Source organism: Anomaloglossus baeobatrachus, chromosome 1 (assembly GCF_048569485.1).
Source record: "Anomaloglossus baeobatrachus isolate aAnoBae1 chromosome 1, aAnoBae1.hap1, whole genome shotgun sequence".
NCBI lineage: Eukaryota > Metazoa > Chordata > Amphibia > Anura > Aromobatidae > Anomaloglossus > Anomaloglossus baeobatrachus.
This window is the reverse complement of record NC_134353.1, coordinates 761,711,327-761,720,621: the sequence shown is the minus strand read 5'-3', so window position 1 is coordinate 761,720,621 and position 9,295 is coordinate 761,711,327.

Below are 9,295 nucleotides of genomic sequence, written 5' to 3'. Positions count from 1 at the left end.
GGGCCTCCGGGCCCCTCCTGAGTTTAGCGTCCAGCGCAAACCATCCTCGCTCCCCAAAGTGCCGGGTATACTGCACAATATCTCCCGGCATCAGGTTACGGCCGGGATGTTCTTCGGGTAGGTGAGCATGCACGTCCCGCCGGGCTACAAAAATCTCGGCCTCCAGGCCCGGCTCATAGATGAACCCGTAGCCCCGGCGGACATCAAACCGCCTCACCTGTCCCTCGTACAGCGGTCCCCGGTCACGGAAGGTCGCTTGCCGGAGATTTTCTTTCTCCCGGATCGCTCTGGCCACCAGCTCGGCCTTCCTCCTCTCCCTCTCGGCGATCTCCAGGCCCAGCAGTACCGGCTCCCTATCCCAGTACGGCGCTGCTGCCAGCGCCGGCGCACGGGTCGGGCCCCACGGGACATCCAGAACGTTACCCACTGTCAGGAAGGTGGGTGGCGTATCCCGCGGTGTCATGGCCTTGGGCGCTGCCCTGCAGCAACAACCCGGCGCTACCTCAGCCGAGGTGTGGGGGATGGGCCTAGGGGCTTTCCGCTGCTGGGCCTTCGGCCCGGAGCGGGTCATCGGCTCTGGCTCGGGGAGTTTCTCAGGGGATGCCTCCGGTTCGGTCTTCGGAGTCTTCCACGGCAACACTGCGGACTTGCTGCGGGCTCCGGCTACAGGTTGGCCCGCTTGGGCGGGGACGCTGGGTACTGCTACCGGTTGCGGTGATAGCAGGCCTAGTGGCGGGGTCACGGCCTCCGGGACGGGTGGCGAGGGAGGCAGCGAAGGGAGAGGGCTTGGACCGGGCCCCACAGCCGCGATGACCGGCCCCTCAAGGGCGTCGGGACGTGGGTCACTCACCCTCCCTTTCTCCGCTTCCTCCTCGCGTCTCCGCACGGTGGCTACAACGTCCGCCATGTCGGCCTCCCACTCCTCCATGAGGAGCTGCATCTTCACCTGCAGCCTTTGGTAGAGCTGCGCGGTCCGGATCTCCACCCACGCCGCGGTTCCAGGCGCGGGGGGCACGGTGTCGCGGGACGGCATCCACATGACGGCTGGTTCGTTTGTTTCCAGGAACGGGATATTTGCAGAGTCCTGGCGTCCCTGCTTTTATAGCCGCAGCTACATGCGGCCGGCCGCCATCGCGTCCCCCTTAGCTCTTTCCGGCCCCTCCTCTCTCGGGGCGGGGTTTTGGCCTTCGCGCCTCTACTGCTCGAGAAGACGCTCGAGCGGGAACTTTTCGCGCCAAAGATGGCGGCTTCTGAAATTTTTCTGCCGGATACCTCCGGCGGTAACAAGGCGCACCTCTACCAGACGGCAGAGCGGTAAGATCCTGTTCGTGACACCAAGTTGTCACGGGCGGGGAGGAGGGTGTCAGCACACCGCGCTCACCCCTTCTGCTCGGGTCCGGCAGCTGCTCAGTGGTGGCTCGAGCGGTGGGCCGGATCCCGGGGTTTCTCGAGCGGCACTCCTCGCCCGTGAGTGAAAGGGGGGTTTGGGATGTTGGGATAATGTCCGTGACGCCACCCACGGTTGTGGTGATGTGTAGCACCACCGCTGCTCTATGCGGGGATCCCGGGGATGGTGATGGGGAGCAGCCAGGTGTTGTGTTGCCCCTCCGTGGGTAGGGGTTGGTGATCCCGGGGCCCGGTGATGGCTTGTGAGGTGCAGGGCCTGGTGGGCGCAGGGACGCGGGGGCAGCGCTGTGCCTTTCGGCACGGTGGTACTCACTCAGCCTGAGACGTGACACAGTTTGTACGGTAAACCAACGGCTGGTAGGACGGTCCCACAGACGGCTGCTTTGCTTCCCCGGTAGGTGACGGTGATGTCTCTCTTCCTTGCACCTGTGTTGACTGATGGTAGCGGTGGATTCCCTCCGGTTACCCGCTCCCCGACTGCAATCTGGGCCGGGGGAGCTCTACACTTTGCCCGCAGGCGCTGGCCCTGGGGAAACTGGTGCCCTGGCGGTGGCGGTGTCTCCCCTGTAATGGTCGGGCTGTTGCCGTCAATCGGGACTTGGTTGCTGGGGGATCTACGTCCCCTTCACTGACGGATTCGGCAAATTTGGCGACTCCTAGCCTTGCCGGGGTCCGAGAGGCCCCTGCCCTGGTGGTGACTGTCCTTCGGAACACTGCTCCAGACCGCCGGGCACACAGCCAACGGGGTCCTTCCAGGAACTTCCAAACGGTCCCCCTCCGAACAGTCACCGCCGTCGCTGACCTTGCTGTTCTAGCCCTACACACAGCTGGGCTCTCAGGCTTTGCACTCTCTCTGCGCTGTCACCACTTCTTGCTTTCCTCCTTTACTCCTTTTCTTTCCTCCACTTTCACTTCTTAGTTGTTTACTCTAGCCCTTCACTGGACTTCACTCTTGCCCTCCCCGGGCTAATCTGCCTGGTACTTCCTGCCTCCAGAGTTGTGAGCTCCTTGGTGGGCGGAGCCAACCGCCTGGCCCACCCCCTGGTGTGCATCAACAGACTCCTGGAGGAAGGCAACAAGGATTTCTGGTTAGCAGGTGTGCCTACCTGGAGTGTGGGGTGTGGTGGTGTTGTGACCTGTGTCCCCTGGCTTGCCCAGGGCGACACAGCGGCCCGCGGTCGTTAAGAGGTTAAGTTTACCTGTCCAGAATTGTGAATAACTTTATAATGATCATGTCATTTTAGGTCTAACATTCACATTCTGTGCTTATTAAAGGGAATCTGTCAGCAGGTTTTTGGCATGTAATCTGAAGACAGCATGCTGTAAGAGTTAAAACAGAGAAATAGCCCTGCGTCTCTAATCACAAAGTGTGTTTTTATTTACCTGCAATGTTAGTTTAAGCTTCAGTAGCTTTATCATTAGTTGGACTCAGCAGCAGTGTGAGCTCAAGTCTAACTCTGCCCCCTTCTGTGATTAGCAGCTTCTGTCTATGGAAACTGAAAGCCTGGTGTGGAAGGCAGCAACTTGTTAAGCTCTACTACATGCTAAAATGAAAATCTTTGATTTTGTCAGAACAGTTGCAGCCAGTAATATAAGTGATACATCGTTGAATTCAGGTTGTCTTTGCCTGGGAAATAATTCCAAGTGTGGTGAAATTGAAAAAAAGTGCAATTGCCTGATTGTTTTGGGGATCTTTTATTTATCATCGCATATTTAGCATCACTCTGATCAGCAGAAATGCTCATCTCCTGTGAGTGTTGGCGCTCTGTCGGCTGTCACAGGAAGTGAGTCATGGCAGCATCCTCAGGGGTCATCAACTCACCCCATGGTGCCATGACAACATATTGGCTGATGGTGGCAGGGAATGGTGGCCATTTAAGTTGTGCTGTCAGTATTTGATAGTGCGATCTAAGGGGTTAACATGCGTGGGTGGCTCGCGATCCACCTGCGCTTGTTAGCCACACACGTCTGCTGATCAGATCAGCAGACATGTGAGGGGATTACCGCATGCTCATACCAGTACGTCGTTGGTCGTAAAGGGGTTAAAGTCCATCAGTTGGACCAGTTATTATTTTTTTACTAAGTGGCAGAATTGCTTTCTAATTACTGATAGATTTCAACTGGTGTCATGACTTTCCATGGATTTTTACAACTCTCTTTCTTCAAGTGTTCAATACTTTTTCCCTGTGTTAGTTTTCATTATTACACAACAGTGATCACTACTTTTATGGACAGCTATGGTTTGATTTCTTTGCCTATGTGGATTGGATGGGTTGTTACCGACATCTACTGAGAAATTCTTGTCAGTAGCATCTTTAGAAATATATTTACTTAGAAAACTAATGATGTGTTCAATACTTATGTTTCCCACTGCAAGTTAATTTTCTCCCTGCAGCCACTCTTTCAGTAAGGTACGCAGTCATGATTTTAATGCTATTGATTGCCATAAGATAATTTTAATTCTATTTATCTGCAGATTAACCTTATAAGTGCAAATAGTGTTTCTGAACATGAAAAGCATCTTTTAGGACCTGTCATGGTGCAACCAGTAAGTCACCACTTTGTAAGTCACCACGATTTTCCTGCTTGTATCCTGAGATCTTAGATTTAGCTTTGTAAGGCTAGGTTCACACATATAGTGCTCAGTGCTGATGACTGTGTTGGGTCTCTTGACAGAATCTCCAAAAAACAGTATTCTGACTGTAGCCCTGACTGAGCCATTCACTAAAATGAAAACTACGGAGTCACTGTTGGCATTGCCTGGTCTCCGTCCTTGGAGTATTTGTCTTTTTCGTACGAACGTGGTTTATTGGAGTTTCTGTTGCAATCTTGTTTTTCTGGAAATGCGACAGAAGCCCCTTATGTAGTGCAGAGCACTGTATGTGTGTGAACATAGCCTAAACGGGAAGCAGCTACAACATAGACTATATAATAAATATTTGTTTAACTCTGAAAATAGATACACCCATCTGTGTTAGGACGAGGGCCAAAATATGGATTATTTCTTGCTTGTGTTTACTTGGCAAATTACAATTGTGAGGCACTGACTGACACAGCAGAAATGCAATCTCATCATGACATGTGAAATGTTTTCCTGGAACAGAACCAGACACAGAAGGAGCCAGCATTTATGTAGCACCCAGGGTGCACAGGTAGTGAGGCACAGGGTCTCGTACCTGAGTTACTCGGCACCGGCCGGTGTGGTGGTCTGGGATGTCGCTGTGGTCTGCCCGGCTTCGTGCCTTGAGGTGTACACCAATAAGGAGGGAGGATAATGGGGGTTGTAGTAGGATAATTGTCGTGACGCCACCTGTGGTACGTGGCCAGACATCAGCCACTGCTGCTGTCGCTGTCCTCCAGGGCGGATTGTAATAGCAGCTGAAGATGGTATTGATCCCCACAGGTGGAGCAGGCCCTGGGAAGGATGATGAGGGGAATAGTGATAGCGACGAGGCGCGGGGCGGCGGTGCCGGTAATACGAGTCTGAGTCAATTGCTGCGGTTCCAGGTGTCTTTACTCACTCTTTGTGCCGCTCACCCAGTTAGTACCGGTCACCTGCTGTGATGTGACCTGTCGAACCTGGATTCCTTTGGAGGTCAGTCTGGTGTGGTGCTCGGTGGGCCCCTTCCTCTTAGCGCCTTGTGTGTTGGATCCCCGTGGCTTAAAGCTACTTGGGGACCCCAGTCCTTCCAGAGTAGTACTGAATGATCTTCCCTAGGGTCCTGCACCCTGTGTGGCGAGGGACCAATGAAGCTCTCCCCTCGGCAACCGCATAAACAACTTCGGCGTCCCACCAGAGCACCGGTAAGACAAGTCTCCTCCTGTCCTCTCCTGCCGGTGAACTCCCTCTAACTGTTGTGTTGGCTCCTAACTCCCCCTGGTGGCTGTTCCTCCCCTGGGTCCCTGTCACTAGTGGGTGTCTGCCCCCCATGTTTGGAGACTGCCTTAAGACCTTACCCTAGCCCGGTCCCCATTGGGGAGGGCAACCTGATTGTGTGAATGTGTAAGTGGTGAAACTGGCACCGACCTCCTGGTGTGTATACCTTCTCTCCATATAGTGTAGATTTTTTAGGTTTTTGCACCCAGTTCAGACTCAGAATGGAGTTCCAAACGTTATTTCTTGATTGATTTATAGTTTTTCGTTTGTGAACCTGGCCCCACCCAATGGCCAGTCCACATTATACGCATATATAGCCTGGGTCTCAGCTTCCCATACACGGTAAGTTTTTTTTAACTGCATGAGAGGACACACACTAGCTAGGGACCCCAACGTAGAGAAATACTTTGGCGTAGTGTTGGGGCTCTGTTGCATTTGTGACGCCCTGGGCAAGCCAGGGGTCACAGGTCACAACATCACATGCACCCCAAATTCCCTGCAGGTACACCTAAGCTACCAAAATCCTTGTTGCCTTCCTCCAGGGGCTGATGTCCACACCTGGGGGTGGGCCAGGCGGTTGGCTCCGCCCACCGAGGAGTTCACAGCCCTGGAGGTGGGAAAACCAGGCAGTTGAAGTCTAGCTGAGGGCTAGAGCAGAGTCAAGTTTAGGAAGTGAAAGTAGAAGGAAGTGAAGTGGTAGTGGAGCAAAGGAGAGGAGCTTGTAAGAGGAGTAAAGAAGTGAAAAGAAACAGTAGTAAAGCCTGAAGCTGGTCCGGGTGTGTGCCCCGGACTGTGACAGCAAGGTCAGCAGACGGCGGTGATAGTCTGCAGAGGGACCATTTGGAGGTTGCTGGAAGGACCGCAGATGGGTGGTGACCCGGCGGTACCGGAGCAGTATACGAAGAACAGTCAGCACCAGGGCAGGGGCCTTTCGGATCCCGGCAAGGCTAGGAGTCGCCATAATTTGCCAAATCCGTCAGTGAAGGGGACCTCTGTCTCCCAACAACCAAGTCCCGATTGAAGGCAACAGCCCGACCATTGAGGGAAGACACCGCCACCGCCAGGGCACCAGTTTCCCAGGGCCAGCGCCTGCGGGCAAAGTAGGGCTCCTTCGGCCCAGCTTGAAGCCGAGGAGTGGGTAACCGGTGGGGATCCATCGCTACCAAAGAGACTTTCATAGGTGCAGGGAAGAGACCGTCACCGCTAACTGCAGGGAACATCAGCACCGTGAACCGTCCGAGGGACCCGTCCAACCAGCCGTTTGTTTACCGAGAACTGTGTCGTGTTTACTGGCTGAGTGAGTACCTCCGTGCCGTGCGGCACAGCGCTGCCCCTGCGCCACTGCACCTCCACAGGCCCCATACCCGCCTGTCACCATTCCAATCCCATCACCGGGCCCCGGGAGCACCAAGACCCCTACCCACGGAGGTTCAAATCAACAACTGGCTGCTCCGTACCATCACTCCCGGGCTCCCCAAACAGAGCAGCGGTGGTGTCCACTCAATCACCACAGCCGTGGGTGGCGTCACGGACAATAAACTATCCCAAAAACACCCAATCCCCTTTTCACTCACGGGCGAGGAGCGCCGCTCGAGTCCCCGGGATCCGGCCCATCGCTCGAGCCACCGAGCAGCAGCGGCAGGCCGCAGCAGCCGCGGCAGCCGGACCCGAGCAGCAGTAGAGGGTGCGCGGCGTCCCCTCCTCCTCCCGCGACAACTTGGCGTCACGAACACGATCTTACCGCTCTGCCGTTGGGTAGAGGTGCGCCTTGTGACCGCCGGAGGTATCCGGCTGAAAAATTTCCGAAGTCGCCATCTTTGGCGCGAAAAGTTCCCGCTCGAGCGTCTTCTCGAGTAGTAGAGGCGCGAAGGCCAAAACCCCGTCCCAATAGAGGAGGGGCCGGAAAGAGGCTAAGGGGGACGGAACCAAGATGTCTGCGCCCGACGGAGCCGCTGGAGGAGCGGTGGTCGCAGCCGCCGTGGCACCCGCGGATGGGAATGGGCCTGCCCAGGCCCTGGCCGCGCTGGCGGGAGGTGCCACGGCCCCCGCGCTCGCTCAGGGGATGCCGTTCTCTTTGCCCTATGCGCCCGGAGCTACCTGGCTACCGCAGTATGACGGGAGACCTGATGCTTTACAGGTTTTCCGGAAAAAGCTTAACCCGTTGCTAGAACTGTACCCCCTGACCGATAAGCAACGTGCGGCGGTAGTGCTGGGCCAGTTAACCGGTGCGGCTGAGCAGGAGGCGGAGACCTGGGCCGAGGGGGACCGGCTCTCTGTAGCCACCATCTTTGAGAAGCTACAGACTGCCTTTGAGACCCAGACTGAAGCTGAGCTGAGGATGCAGTTTTACCAGTGTCGGCAACGGGCTGTGGATAGCATTCGGGACTATGCTTTACGTCTGCAAACCGCCCTCCGCACGCTAAAGCGGGTGAATCCTATCAATGAGGCGGACAGCAATAAGATGTTAGTAGAGCAATTTGTGCAGGGGATGAGGTCCCCTGAGGATCGCAAACAACTCCGGCTCTGGGCCCTAGAACACCCTGATGTGGACTTTGCCGTGTTAAAGGAACGGGCCATTAAAGCACTACAGCCCCCAGCTTCAGAAATCTTGGAGCCAGCCCCGTGGCCCATTGAGACGGCCCCCGTTGTGGTGGCCCCTGCCCTACCAACCTCTCCAATACCTGCAGCCCCAAGCAGCACGATGGAGGAACTGGCAGCCCAGCTCCGTCGCATGGACGGAGACCTCGCCAAGATTCTTGCTGCACTCCAACCTTTGACCAGATCTCAGCCTCCAGCACAGATACAGCTTGCAGACAGCCCTGAGGATGTTCCCTGGATGCAGCGGAGAAGTGCTAACAACCCGCGGAGCAGACCTCCAACCTGCTACAAGTGCCGTAAGCCTGGGCATTACTTCCGACCTGTAGCCGGAGCCCGTAGTCGACCGGAGGTGTTGCCCTGGAAGGCTCCGAAAACCGAACCGGAGGCGTCTTCCGAGAAAGTCCCCGAGCCGGAGCCGATGACCCGCTCCGTGCCGAAGGCCCAACTGCGGAAAGCCCCTGTGCCCATCCCCCACAGCTTGGCTGAGGTTGCGCCGGGTTGCCGATGCAAGGCAATGTCTAAGACCATGTCACCGCGGGACCTGTCGCCCAGAGTACCAGCAGTGGGCAATGTCAAACAGGTCTTGCGGGGCCCGACCCGTGCGCCGGAGCTCGCAGCAGCGCCGTACTTGGACAAGGAGCCGGTACCGTTGGGCCTGGAGATCGGTGAGAGGGAGAGGAAGAAAGCGGAGCTGGTGGCCCTTGCAATCCGGGAAAAGGAGAAACTCCGTCAAGCAACGTTCCGTGTCCAGGGCCCGCTGTACGAAGGGCAGGTGAGGCGGTTTGATGTCCACCGGGGCTATGGGTTCATCTATGAACCGGGCCTGGAGGCCGAAGTGTTTATAGCCCGGTGGGATGTGAATGCCCACCTGCCTGAGGAGCATCCCGGTCGTAACTTGATGCCGGGCGACATCGTGCAGTATACTCGGCACTGTGGGGAGAGGGGGTGGTTTGCGCTGGATGCTAAGCTAAGGGGCAGCCAGGAGTCCCGCGTGAGCGCCACGCCCCCTCCTTCAGGTGATGCCGAAGAGTATGAGTGGGCAGCGGAGCACCGTTGCACCGTCCCCGTTGGGACCACCAGTGTGTTTTGAAAGTTCTGCTGATGATGATAAGTAAAATGAAACCGTGAAGTTCACCTGATTTACTGTGATTTGGAAACCGGCCGTTGCCGGCACCGTTGTCCCCGTGGGGACCACTTGGAAAGTTATGCATGAGGAACTGCTCATGGACAAGCCCGTGAACTTGCAGGGCAACCACAGACGCTAGTGGCTTGTAAATAAGTTGAGTTACCGGTACCGTTTCCGCAATTACCGCCTCCGGAGACGCAGGTTAGAAGGAGGGCCCACAGCAGAGCAGGCTGGGGCCCAGCCACCACAGGAACCGGTGGCTACCCTCTGGAGGGGAAGGACAGATC